Genomic DNA, 14518 nt, shown 5'->3' with positions numbered 1-14518 from the left:
AACAACATAGTTTATGTATATTTTTATTGGATTAGACATGAACTTTTACTTTTACATATATACCAAGCAGCTCTGTTTCAGTGTATACTTACAGTAAGTATGTAACATACAGTCAGTTGTTAGGCATGCAATTACCTACCTAAAGTTATGTTTTCGTTTGTCTGTCTGTTCTTAGTCATCATTCCACTTAATATATAGGTGAAGCCCTGTTTTCGTTTTCTCACAGGTTCTGTCTGTACCTACACTCCAGCCACCCATCTGTCTCTTCGCCGTTCGGTGATCAGCCAATTGCGCTTTCAGCCGAGCCAGCTCCCTATTGGCCCAGCTGAGTCAAGCCATCAATTTGTCTGGACGGTCAAAGCTGCTGCTGGTGGGTTAAGCGTGCTATCAGATATACCATGTTATAAAAGAAAGAGCCAATTTATCTATAATAAAAAAACAAAAATTTGCAATTAATATCTATGATTAGATGCAGTTTAATTATTTTATAAGCTATATTAGCACATGCAATCTGCCAGTATAAAAACAAACAAATAATAAACATAGAGCAAACAACAATGTCTACTGTGACAGCTGTAGAAGTTGGCCGCTAAAGCATTTCTCGCAGATATGTAATTATGTAGCTGCCTAATGACTAAACTAAAGGCAGACATAGTGATCCAAATACCGGAAAAACAATCACAAGCTGATTTTCAAAGGACAAAGAAAAGCTTAGGCTATCTTTTTCTGACATCAGAATATTTCAAGGAAAGAATGCCAATGCAGTACGTTGTAAATAGACATTCTCACAAGCCTACCGCAGAGCATCATTCAAGTTAGGAGTACAAAAAGGAATCCGGGTTCCCTCAATAAATACTGTTCTACACGTAATTGTATCAATTATGCTGTCTATCAAAAAAGATTACAGTATAATGAATGTAGATAAACTGTCAGGGTTTGAAACGATAGATGACCAATAAGTCCAAAAAAAAAAATAAATTGTGGGATCACGGAACACCACAACTGCTGCAAAACATTGCACTAAGAATTGTGATACATCAACAAGCAAACATGAAGATCTAGGGCAATTGCTATGCTGCTAGAAATATCAAGCATGGAAGTTGTTCAACCATCACAGCTGATACAATGTGAATATATGGGACATCAGTTGGATTGGGAGTCGTCTGATCATTGTAATGAAAAGCGTATGAATGAAAAACAGCACAAAACTGCTACTAAATCATGATTATTATTGACCAATACCACCTAATCTGAAAGAGACTAACTGGCTACAACAATTACTCATAGCTATTCAGTGAAGCAAACAACTCTACGGAGAGTCAAGCACAGGAGAGGTATATCACAAATATTACAGGAGCCAGCTAGATCTATTACTTGTTGGAGCGAAGTAGCAGTCAGCATACACCAGATCAGCACCCAATAATCAGCAAGACAATAATTTGCAACACTTTATTTAGTATATTTAGATATAGCTTATAGCATCATTTTGGTCTAGAAAATGTTGTATTGTACAGCAGTAGAAAAATATAGCATAATTTTTCGTTAACTAAGATACTGTATTTTATGCAAAAATATTGACGAAATGACTGTGAAAAAAAATGGCATAAAATGATAACATGTTTCTTGCTTTATATAAATTTGTTAACTAGTAGCGTCTTAGAATGGGGATTGCTGCAAAATTAATTTCACAATGCTACTCCTATTAGTTTTTGAGTTATGGCCAGATTTGTACAACTTGTTGCCGGACTTAAAATATTTTTCGCTTGTCGTTTATGAGATTCCAAGAACAGTAAATAATTTTAGCTCACCGCAGAGAATCTGAGACAGAAATTATGCAAGAAATGATGCAAAAACCACAAGCAAAACACAACCAATCAATGACCTTTGGCAATGACTCAAGGACAAGTATAAAAGAGGGGCAAAAATCAGCGAGAGAGAAGCGAGGATCTGGCAGCGAGCCGGGCAGCAAAGGGGAGGCACAAGAAAGAAGCCAAAACAGGAGAAGACTAACAGAAGCCCAAGATAGCTAAGGAGCCGACAGCAAACAGCTTGCCAAGGAAATACATATAGCAGATACGATTCACCCAAAGAGGTGGCAAACCAGGAAGCCATAAAGACCGGAGAAGGGAGTTTATCCAGCTGCCCCTGACAGCGAGAGCTATCGCTGCACGCCTAATACATGTAGATACATACTCATTGAACCTAGGAAAGCCATAACAAGTAGGGATAAGTATATAAGCCTATTGTTATTTTTGCTTGAGATAGTAAGCCTTGGCAGAATAATTGTTATTTTGACCTTTGGAGGAAAATAGAGTTCACAGACACTTAGAAACAAACAACTGGCGTGTTACTGTTGATTATAAGATAATTACCTGCAGACAGTTGCCTACAAGATATAGTAGGTCTCGCAATCTCAATAATACTTGATACTTGGGATCATCATTACAACACAGTGCCTTATTGTTAAAACCAATTGCAAGGATAACTATAGTAGCACCCATCTCCATTGATTGAGTCCTTATTTCAATTTTGTTTTATAGCAACAGTCTGATTTTTGTGGGCAGAAATGCCACTTTGTCTGCGGTCAAAATTTGTCTTGGGAAAATTGAACTCAAGGTCCAGAGGCTAACCCTTACAAATAGAACAATAGAACCATTGTAGTATTTCACTCAAAGGAAACACACAAAACCAATACATTTTATATTACTATTTAAATATCAAATAATCAATACAACAAATATTATAACAAAAAAACGAAACAATTCAGATATTAATTAGAATAATTTTAAATCATTAAATAAATATTCAATAATAACAAAATTTCTCCCTTGACAAAACTAAAGTTTCTAGAACTAAAGAATCTGCGCCATATATGTGCATGCTATATGGCTAAAGCCGGGCTTACGTATAGCCAACCTTTATCAGCATTGACCCGATGAATAGTAAATTACTCCTATTATGTTTATCCTACTACAAGAAAACATTTGTATTTGAAAGGTATATCAGTAATACTATGTATCAAACTTTGATCACTTATTATTTCCAGTATTATGATTTTGCGAGTAAACATTTTTATGCTTTAGAAAAAGTTTGTTTCTTTTTTGGCCAAGCAATACGCATGCAAGACAAAAGTAGGCATACTCAAATAATTTCTTTCGGTGGGTTCAACGCCTAGTCTCAGCGATATGAGCCGTTTGTATGACTGATGCTGGAAACTAGTGCTAATCTAGTTTAGTGGGTTCTTAACAAGTATCTACTTAGCAGGAGGCAAAACAAACACGTTAACACTCACCGAGCTTCTAGTCGTAAGAGAACGAACCCCGGTTTTCCCTCGGCGGTCTCGCGACTTTCTCGTTTCCGGTCAAGCCGGAGTTCTCGCGAGCCGAGTCGATGATATCACATCTCCTTTTGTTTGTTTGGTGCTGATCTTTTACCGGGGGTGTTCAGTGGATTCTGGGAGATCCCGTGGGGCCAAACCCTCAGCAGCCTGTATAGCCTGTAGGCGACTACTTGCTGGTCTTCTGCACTCTCAAGTGCACATGGGTAAACCTGAGTTTTCCCCCCCAGAGTCTGGTGTCTCTGTGAGTAGAGCCTGGTAATTCTACTTTGCTTCTAGGGCGCTTTGGTACTCCGGGTATCCTTGGAAACGCGAGGTTTCGGAAAAAGGAGTCTGGGAACTCCTTTAAAAGGGTTGAGAGTCTGGGATCTCTCCAAATGTCGCCGAGAGTCTGGAATCTCTCCGACGTGGCTTCCCCCTTGTGAAGCTCACACCGCACTTTTGCCTGGACCGAGCAACAGGTCCTCATTGGCGGTGTCCATGTTTTCTTTCTCCTCCGCACAGTCTCCTTCCAGAAAAAGGTCTCTGGCTTCGTTGGTAGGTTCAGCGCGGTCTCCTGTGGACAGGTTTCCGGCTGAAGTCGCCTGCTCTGCACGGTCTCCTGCAAGCAGGTTTCCGGCCGCAGTCGCCTGTTCAGCGCGGTCTAATGTCGCGGGGTTTCCGGCTGTGGGGGAGGACGTGGAGCCGCCTCCTTCCAATGGAAAACTCTCTATTTTGAGGTGGTCTCTTCCATCGTCTCCACTAGATGCCTCGCTGCTGTCCTTGGCAGGGGACGGCGGTGGCATGGCGGTAGCCGCAGGTGTTTTCTGAGGCGCGGGTGTCTGGGGAGCCATCCGGGGACTAGGGGAGCCAGCCGAGGCTAGAACTTCCCGAAGAGGGCGAACTCGCTCATGCTCCCGCCTCTTTGCGTGGAGCTCACTCTCCCGTCTCTCCAGCTCTTTCATTTCCCTGTCGTACCGCTTTTTTAGTGCAGCACGTTCTTCTCTGAGGGACTGGAGAGACTTTATCAGTCTGGGGACTGGAGTCCCCCCTGATCATGGCCTGGATGTCTTCCAACGTGAAGAAATCGGATGCACTTGCAGCCTGTCTGGCTACGGGTGGGTTGTACGGGGTACGGGATGTTGTGTGCCGCCTTCTCCCACTTTCCTCCCGTCTTTCCACCTTCCGTTGACCTGAGGCCTGTCCTGATCTTGAAGGATTGCCCGCAGGTACTGGAGGCCTGGAGGGCTTTCCTCCTCTCCTTCTCGACGCATTCCGACAGACCTCTACTGTGTGGCCCTTTTCCCCACACATGTTGCAGACTATGCGGGGGCACCGTTTCCTTTCGTGACCCTCCTGCCTGCACTTCTTGCACCTGACGCGGGTGCACCGGTCGGTCGCGTGGGAGGTCTCCCCACATCTCCAGCATCTCGGACAGTCTTTTCCCAGGTGATCTCCTGCCTCCTTACAGTGTGTTGGGACACCTCATAATTGAATCGTAGATTGGATGTAGTAAAACGTAGTAATCTACAAAAGGAGAACACTATTTATAATAGAGGAACCCATCTTGCCTTTTTGTCTTGACAGTCCGACCACTTCTGGTCACTCTGTCACCAGTCTGAGCAACGGGGTTTGCAACCCGGCTGCTACTACCGGTTTGTCTCGCTTCTGCAGGTTTGTCAGGCAAAGCCTCACCCTCTGTTAAGCGGTCAGAAAATAAGGTATCTAAAGCTAGATCGCTTTCTACACTATCAGTTGTGCTCAGGTTAACAGGTAGCGTTTTATTATAACCACCATTGCTGCTGATACCATCCCCCCAAGCATTAGTGCCACTGTTATAAGAGTTATCACTACTGGCGTGAGCCTCGTCGTCTATTGTGCCCTCCCCATTACCAGTGTTATCACTAATCGAAGCGGGGTTAGTAGAGTTAGACACCCTAGGGGTTAGTAAAGCGGGAAAAGCTGGTCTATCTACGACCCTTTTACTCACGGCTGCCTCTTCGGCATTCCCCACACTGGTAGGATGTATGAAAAGGTAATCATCCTCTCTACAATCAGAGTCAGAAAGCACAAATAAATGCTTACGGTTGCGCCGAAGGTCGCTCTGTCCTACGCGAACCCAATAGCTCTCTGGAGAGCTGTCCGCCCGGACTACAACCCCTTCTTTACCGACATCGGCTGGAGCATTAACCCATACCCGCTGCCCCGGTAGGAGGTCTGGCAGAGGCTTAGCCCTGTGTTTAGCGTTCCATTTCTCACGCTTAGCCTCTTTGGCTTCGAGTTCTTTATGTTCAAATAGATCGTAGTCTACAACTCGGGAAACGGGTTTTCCTGACATTGTCCTGATCGATCTAGCAAACATTAACTCGCTCGGGGAGTAACCCGATTTGAGGGGTGTTGATCGGTAATCGAGGAGTGATTTGTCCTTGTCCGTTGACATGTCCCACATCCGTTTGACGGTTTTGACTGCCCGTTCTGCTAGTCCGTTGGATGGCGCATACCTTGGGCTGCTGGTGGCTATTTGGAAACCCCATGCTTGCGCAAAGTTGCGATATTCCTGGCTAGCAAAACATGGTCCGTTATCACTCCTGACTAATTTTGGCACCCCCAGCCTGGCGAACACCGGCTTCATTGCCTGGATTACAAAACAAGAAGTCTGAGCTCGAATCCGGGGTACCTCGATCCACCTGGAGTAATAATCCATCATGACTAGGTACAAGTTACCTTGATGTTCCATAACACCACACCCAATCTCCAACCAAGGAGCTGCTGGAAGCTGAGCATGCTCCATGGGCTGGTGTTTGATAGAACAGTGTCTAATACAGACATTACATCGAGAGACATAATGGTCTATATCACCACTCATTGAGGGCCACCAAGTGAATTGCCTCATTTTTACTCGCATCTTTTCGATCCCCTGATGGCTTTCATGGAACCGTGCCAGGTAAATGGGCCTCAACTCATTCGGAATGTAAATTCTGCCTTTGAACAGAATTAGACCCTGGTATGACGTAATCTTATCACGACTACCATACAACTTAGCGAGCTCTGCATCCAATTTCTTTTTGTCTGGCCACCCTTTCGCAAGGTATTCCAAACATTTTCTGGATGTTGTGTCTCGCCGAGTGGCGTCAAACAACTCAGTTCGTCTACACGGGTCTAGCATCTCTGCAACCTGTGTCTCGACGTACTGTTCCACTGCGGAACAGTGACCTATGTTTTCACTGCTAGCAGCGCTAGGCCGACTCAGTGTGTCTGCTAAGTACATTTGAGGTCCTGGGGTATGAAAAATTGAATACCCGTACCTCATCATCCTCATTTTAAACCGTTGTACCCACACAGGTAGCTTAGACAGATCTTTGTCACCAAGGATGGAGACTAAAGGTTTGTGGTCTGTCTCTACCTCAAAATATCGACCTACCAGGTAATAATCGAATTTTTCGCAGGCCCATGTGACTGCCAGCGCTTCTTTTTCGACCATTGCATACCTAGTTTCGACCTCAGTCAATTTGCGTGAAGCGTATTCGACTGGTTGCCAAGTATTCAGCTCGGTCTGCTGTAATAGCACAGCACCGAGAGCATACTGGCTTGAATCTGCTGACACGCGATGCAGCTTATTCAAGTCGAATGCACATAGCACAGGGGCTCGTGACAGTTCCCGTTTGATCTGTTCGAAAGCCAACTGTTGACTACTGCCCCACAGCCACATGCTGCGCGCTCCCATCACTGCATAAATAGGTATAGCTAAACCCGACAAATTTTTGGAAAACTTGCCGAAATAGTTAACCATGCCGATGAAGCGCCTAGCAGCTTTTTTATCTTCTGGGGGATTTAACTGACAAATTGCTTTTACTTTGTCTGGGTCTGGCCTTACACCTTCAGCGCTGACAAGATGTCCTAGGAATTTGACCGAAGTACAGCCAAATTCACATTTGTCTTCGCGAAGTGTCACTCCAACAGCTTCGATCTTGGATAGAACCTTTCTCAACCGTTTCCAGTGAGTGGTCTCATCCTTACCGAAGATTAAGACATCATCCATTAGACAGATAACTCCGTCCATCTGGCCTAATATCTTTTCCATGCCCCTTTGGTAATACTCAGGAGCTGACGATATGCCGAAGGGCATTCGTTTAAAGCAATACCTCCCCCATGGAGAGATGAACGTCGTCAGTAGCTTGCTCTTAGGGTCGAGCTTGACTTGCCAAAATCCGGAATTTGCATCGACCTTGGAGAAAATCCGACCCTCGGCCAGTCTTGACAACATGTCACTGACCCTTGGGAGTGGATATGTCTCCCTTTTCACCCCTTTATTGAGGTGGGTAAGGTCTACACACATCCTAATGGCGCCATTAGGTTTTGGAGCTATGGTCAGTCCCGAACACCAATCAGTTGGTTGTTCTACTGACTCAATAACTCCCAGCGCTAACATCTTCTCTATTTCAGCCTTTGCCTTGTCATAAAGACCAGCAGCTATAGGCCTCGGAGAGAAAAGATGATAAGGTTCAGTGTTTTCCTTTAGTTCAATGCTAAACAAGCCTGGCATCGTTCCTAGCCCTTGAAAGAGCCTAGAAAACTCCTTTACTGGATCAAATGCCTCCATGTTTATAGCATTGACAATTGCTAAAAGACCTAAGTCTATAATTTCTTGTGCTCCTAATAAATTTCTATTAGCACCTAGCACCACATGTGCTTTGCAATTAGTGGACTTTCGCTTGCTGTTGATCTTAATATCAGCAACTCCTGCCACACTCAACCTCTTTCCACCTGCGCCAACCAAAATTGTGGAACTAGGAGAGAGCGGCAAGTCCAAAGACTTTTGAGTTCCCTCTGTCAACACAGTGACATCCGCCCCAGTGTCTAGACAGAAAGGAACGTTTTGGCCATGGACCGAGAGCGCGAGTCTGAAATCACCAGCCAGTCAACTAGAGTCCCGGTTAGAAACTAGCCTGACCTTTTTATCGCTATTGCGGCCTTTCCCTGATTTAAAGGGGCACTCGCTCTCCGCATGATATTTACCGTCGCATGTACGGCACCTGTTTGGTCTGCCATACGCACCTGCCATGTGCCCAAGTTTCTTGCAAACATTGCATCTAACTTGGGGGCAATCTCTAACAAAGTGATCCACTGCGCCACACTCATAACAACAGTCATCGCTTCTCCGGTAGGGAGAGTCACGGCGCCTCCGCCGGTAACTATTCCTGCCCACACGGTCCTTGGGGTCGTCTGAATTGCTGTTAACACTGTAACGGCGATAGCGATAACGTCCTTCGTGGCTACTTTCCCGGCTGTTAGAGCCGCCTTTGTAGCCACTATGACGCCCAAAGCGTTCCTGACTACCCTCACGGCTGCTAGAGCCGCGTCCGTAGCCATCGTAACGCCCTTGACGTTCTCAACCCTTGTAGCCGTCTCTGCTACCATCCCTTCTCTTTCGCCAACCGTCCCGGTCCTCTCGCCTCCGTACCTCGCCAACCTCCTGTTTGACACGCTGCTGTGCCCCACCGCCTGTCGCCTCCGAAGAGACACGAGCCCCTGGGGTCGGCACCGCAGCATCCTGTGTCGCACTAAGTTGGGCGGCAGCAGGTCGAGTCGAACTAGACTCCGCCGCGATCATCTCTGAAGCCTCTTGCGCTACGTTTCTGGTTCGAAGAAGGTTCGTCAACCTCTCCCAATCCAGATCATTTTGGGCCATTAATTCTCTACTCAATTTTATGTCGCGCAGTCCATTCACGGCAATGACTAGGGCAAAGCTCCTACGTGAATCGTCATTCCTACCAAAATCGAGCTGCCTACTGAGCCGTTCTACTCTGAGGAGAAACTCTCTGTCGTCTTCTCCCGCAAGTTGTCTCGCAGAAACAAACTTTTGAGTTTTGACGTAAACATTCTCCTCTCGTTCATAATGCCCTCTCAGCAGACCCCAAGCCTGGTTGAATGTTGAGTCCGGGTTATTGGACTCAAAACCCAACGATCTTAGGGTTTCCCTACCCTCTTGGCCTATGGCTTTTAAGAGTGCCAGCAACTGAGCCCTAGGAGTGAAGTTGTGGACCACGACGGCCTCCCCCTCCACCGTAGCCTCACTATCCCCCATCTCAAAGTCCTTCATTTCAATACATAGGGTAAACTCTTCGCTAAACTTTTTCCAGCTACCGAATACATCAGTAGCCAAAATTTCCAGCGCAGGCAAGCTAGCAAAAATATTTGCACCCACCCTTCTTCCAGCCATAATTCTATTTTAATTTGAAAAATTACAACAGAATCTACTGAACAGTATCAATGATAGAACGGTCAACTGAGATCCGTTCGTGTATCTATGGTGTCACCACACCTCAATGCACCTCGCCGAGCGTCTACACACTCCACAATTGTCCAACACAATTCAATATACTCACCTCTACTTATCACTGTATTATCGTATTTATTTAGCACTACACTATCGTACAACTTAGCTCAATCACAAACGTATTACTCTTCTCCTGTAAGTAAACACTCGTGGTACCATGTAAACTAGTGCTAATCTAGTTTAGTGGGTTCTTAACAAGTATCTACTTAGCAGGAGGTAAAACAAACACGTTAACACTCACCGAGCTTCTAGTCGTAAGAGAGCGAACCCCGGTTTTCCCTCGGCGGTCTCGCGACTTTCTCGTTTCCGGTCAAGCCGGAGTTCTCGCGAGTCGAGTCGATGATATCACAGATGCGTTGATCAATATTTAAGCTTTGTGTGAGTTGGAAGATGTAGTCGCTGAGGCTGAGCCTAACGTTAATTGGAAAGCTTTGTCAGAGCAGTTTCATTTCATATGTTATGTTACGGTACTACTAGGAAGAAGTGAACGCTACTAAATTTTGCCAGGTGAGTAAATATATTTGTCAATTATATCTCAAACAACAGTGATGGTGTAGAAAAAATATTATCACATTTAATTAAGTGGAAATAGCTTTAGTGTAACTCTATTGTAATGAAATTCTATCAAGACAAGTTTGAGTGTAAAATATCTCGGACCCACTCTATTCAGATCTATACGACAACAACCAATCGATAGAGCACCAAAGAGATATACCACTACTTTACATAATAGTTCATGGCATATTAATAAATAATTATATGGGGAGTGTGAACAATTAAATTGGATAATAGCATGTCATCACTTAATGAAATCAGTCTGGACAGTGAGTTGGATCCGCTTTCCCAAAACCAAGTTATAACTCATAATCCATAAATGATAGATAGCAATGATGATAGCAATTCCATGATGGCACAAACTTTTTTAAATACTTACAACTACCCTGGTACAAATATAATTTGATAATTTGCATGTTATGACTGATATCTATTTTTCACTGCGGACACGTGTTTGACTTTAATAAACAAGCACTATTGAGCTGATTGGTAGGTTTTTCAGTGCAACACTAGGTTACCTGTCTGCATTGTTTTAGAGCCCTGATTTGGCTGGTATGGATAAGAAATGAACACCTTCCTGAGATGTAATAGTATGTCTGTTACTTTTAGTGGCATACAGTTATACAAGTTCATTCTCTGGAGTGCTTTTTCTAGTTGCACATCTTGTAGACAAAGTTATCTACCCTTACATGCATTTTGTGTATAATAATTATAAAGAAGGGGAGCTAATATTTTTTATAAAAATGTCTGTATTTCAAAAAAAAATCATTACAAAATATATGAAATTGAATTTAAGTAAACATGCTAGCCGTGTAAAAGACATCAAAATGTAAATTGGAAGCTAAAACTCATTTTAGCAACCTTATGCTATAAGTAATTTATTGGAAAAAGACTCGTTAACAGTGAGCAGTTAGAATGGAGCATGTGTTCCAATAGGCACTCGGAGTTAGTTGACCTTTTTTGCTGTTATAACAATGCTTAACTCTAAAACTAGCATCATCAAAAGTTAGCCTTTTACCCAACTTTACAGTTTTTTTTTCCGAACCTATCATAATTTTTCTATTATAACTGATTTTTTTATGTTTGAAATGATTTTACGGCTAGAATTTTTCAAGAATCAACATGAAAAAACTCTTGATCGCAGTTGATATGCTCAGATCAAACAGAAGTGTGCTCATGAATTGTATACTTGAAAAGATACGAACATAATAGGCGCTAATGTTGCAATTTAAAGGCGTTAAGCAATATAAACTCCAGCAAAAATAGCAACTAATGACATCTTTTTAAACGTATTTTCCTTCAGAGCATTCAACCACTACTAAGTTTTGTCAATTTTAATCTTTAAACATTTCGGCTATTAAATGACATCAAACATCAAAACCGATTGCAAATGACAAAAAATGTTCATTCTTTCTGATAAACTGCTCACTAGTTTTGCAAAAGCTCAATTATCTTATGAATTTTGTTACAACTGCACTTAGCTATTTGCCAAATCTTTGAATGCTCAGGCTACCAACACGTTTCTCAGAATTAAGTCGCTATTATGTTTATGAAGACATTTATATCAGGCAACATAATCTGTATATAAAAGCCATCTGCTTTGAACATGTTTAATCTAGCTTATAAAAAGTGCTAAATTGTGGCAAACTACAAATTAAGAGAAAAGACCACAAATTGAATGTTTAATGGCGTTAACTGATTGACTTTGTTATTTGAAATAATGATCATATAAATTGTGCATAATTTGCACTTTTAGATATGGCCAATATGAAGGAAATTGTCCCATCCACTGTGAAATGCGGTTTTTGTTTGAGAACGGGAATGGCTCTCCCCAACCCTCGTCAACTTACCTGCAACCATGTACATTACCTGGAATGCCTGACTGGTTTTTATGATGAGAATAACATGTTAATATGTCCATTGAAAAGTTGCAGGTAATTGGCAATGTGTTTGTATTTCAATTTTGAATATTGGCTAGAAAAAAAGTGTCAAATTTTAAACAAAATTTTTTAAAGTCAAAACCAGGAATTGATAGTCTCTTTAACCCATTCAGTACTAATTAGTTATCGGTTGACTGCCCCCAAGCCTAATTAATTTGTCAGTAACTTTTCAGTTTTTTGCAGCTTAACTGAAACATTCCAGGCTACAATTTGGTATAAATATCTCTGTAGCTTTACAAGTTCTACTAACCGCAATTTCTAATACTTCCAGGAAAAATATTTTTGATCAAAGTGAATTCTTATGTTTCAAAACAGCTATCAAGCAGTTTTTTGATAGCGACATTGTTGAATTATGTTAGATTGATAGGGAGCTTTATCAGCAGCAAATCAAAGAAAAGATTTCTTAATTCCAAGTAATAGAACAGGTGTTACAAGCTGCTAACTAACACTGCGTCGCTGACAGTATTATCAAATACATAATCGAACAGCTTGCTAATTTATATTGAAATGCATTGCAGAGGTTATTATGGATATACTATGCATAAAACAAGATAATAAGTTACCAGCTATCAGACAATCACCAGCAAGAAAAAATATGATAAAATAAAGTAAAATGTACTGTAAAAAATGCAGTAAAAATGAGGATGCATGAAAAAGGAACATTTTATACATGTATGTGTATAAAAAAAAAAAAATATATATAAATATATAAATGTATTCATAAAAAATGACGAGACATTGAGAGTTATTTGATGCCAACTACCCATGCACATTTGCTCCCATTATAAATTTATTGATGCAGTATTTTCTTGAAGTTGGTAGTTCTTGTAGTTCTACAAGAAAATCATAAAATTATTATTTATTATAGGATAATCAAGTGATGAGTTCTAAAAATCGATAAAAATCGAAATTTTATTTGATTGAAAATGTTATAATCATGTGTATCATAAAAAAATCCATATCTTACACTGTTAAAATATAGTTTGTTTGAAATTCACAACAAAAATTTCGGCTTTTTATCGTTTTTTTTTGGGTAAAATTCTATATATAGCCACATAAAACTTACCTTCTTCCATGAATAAGTTCTCAATTTTTTTTTACCATTGATTTTGTTACTATTTTCTTCCTCTGAGCTTATTACCACATCTGATTCCCTTAAGAAGTTTGCCATCGTTCTAATAAACTTTTTCCAAAACGGCGATCAACAAATTTTCATAACAGTTAATATCTATCACGTAATTTGTTAGTTAAAAATCTAATATCCAATCACATATTTAGTATCAAAATGATTCCCAGGCTCTCAAACTTCGTTTGGTGAATAAATAAAACCGATGTACCTAAACAGCTAAGCAATATAGTGAATCAAAATTTAACCCGGAGAATCCGGGATCAGGCCCTAGGAGAACACAACTCTTCCCGTAATAACCGAGAACAGGCCTGAATGGGTTAAAGAGCATTGAACTTTGTTGAATAACTTGATTTTAACTTAGATTTAATCAGTGATATGACAGTTTTCATGATGTAGCTGAGTGGCAACTGTCTCTCCATGAATTTATTGCTAGATATCTAGTGAGCGCACATAAATTGCTTACACCACAAAAAACTCAATTATGAGAGCTCCTCATGTTGACTACAATCGTTTTAAAGTGAACACACTGATTAAAGGACCTTTTGCTAATGAATAACCATGATGATTAAGACTCCTGGCCAGATGAGAAAGCTTCATTTTTGATAGAGTAAACAATAAGATGCTATTACATGGCCTTAGTCGCTGAGCCTAGACAAAATCTTTGAAAGTCAGCATGCTCTAGAGCAGGGGTGACAAACTCAACTTTTAAATAGGGGCCAAAAATCAAAACAAACTTGAGGTTGCGGGCCGAACAGGATGAAAATTTATTTAACACACTAAAACTAAATGTTTTTGGAACATAAATACAAATAAAAACAGACAGGAATATTATTCTGAAACAAACTTAAACCGTAAAGGTTGACTTGAAACAAAATTCACATTAAATTTTATTGGTATCAAAAGAGTCACTTTGTCTTATTCTACTGTGTCGTAGGTGCAAAATATTTGGAAATGTGATTACAAGCTCTTAAAACTCAAAAATTAACAGCTTATTGCGGCCACCATGAAAATGGCCATAGGTTGGAATCCCTCTCAAACGGCTCAAATGTGACAAAGTTGAACACAATGTGTTTCTGTTCACACCTTAATGCAACCTCATTTGTCAAAATATTGTCACAAATATACTTCACGTATTCAATAAAACCATGTTTATTGTCCTTACACATCTATTTTATTATCATTGTAATGCTGTCACTTTGAGCACAGATATCTCAAAGCCTAGCCTAAAAATCAGTTTAATT

This window comes from Watersipora subatra, chromosome 6, assembly GCF_963576615.1.
Source record: "Watersipora subatra chromosome 6, tzWatSuba1.1, whole genome shotgun sequence".
NCBI classification, from domain to species: Eukaryota; Metazoa; Bryozoa; class Gymnolaemata; order Cheilostomatida; family Watersiporidae; genus Watersipora; species Watersipora subatra.
Note: the sequence above shows the minus strand (reverse complement) of the source record.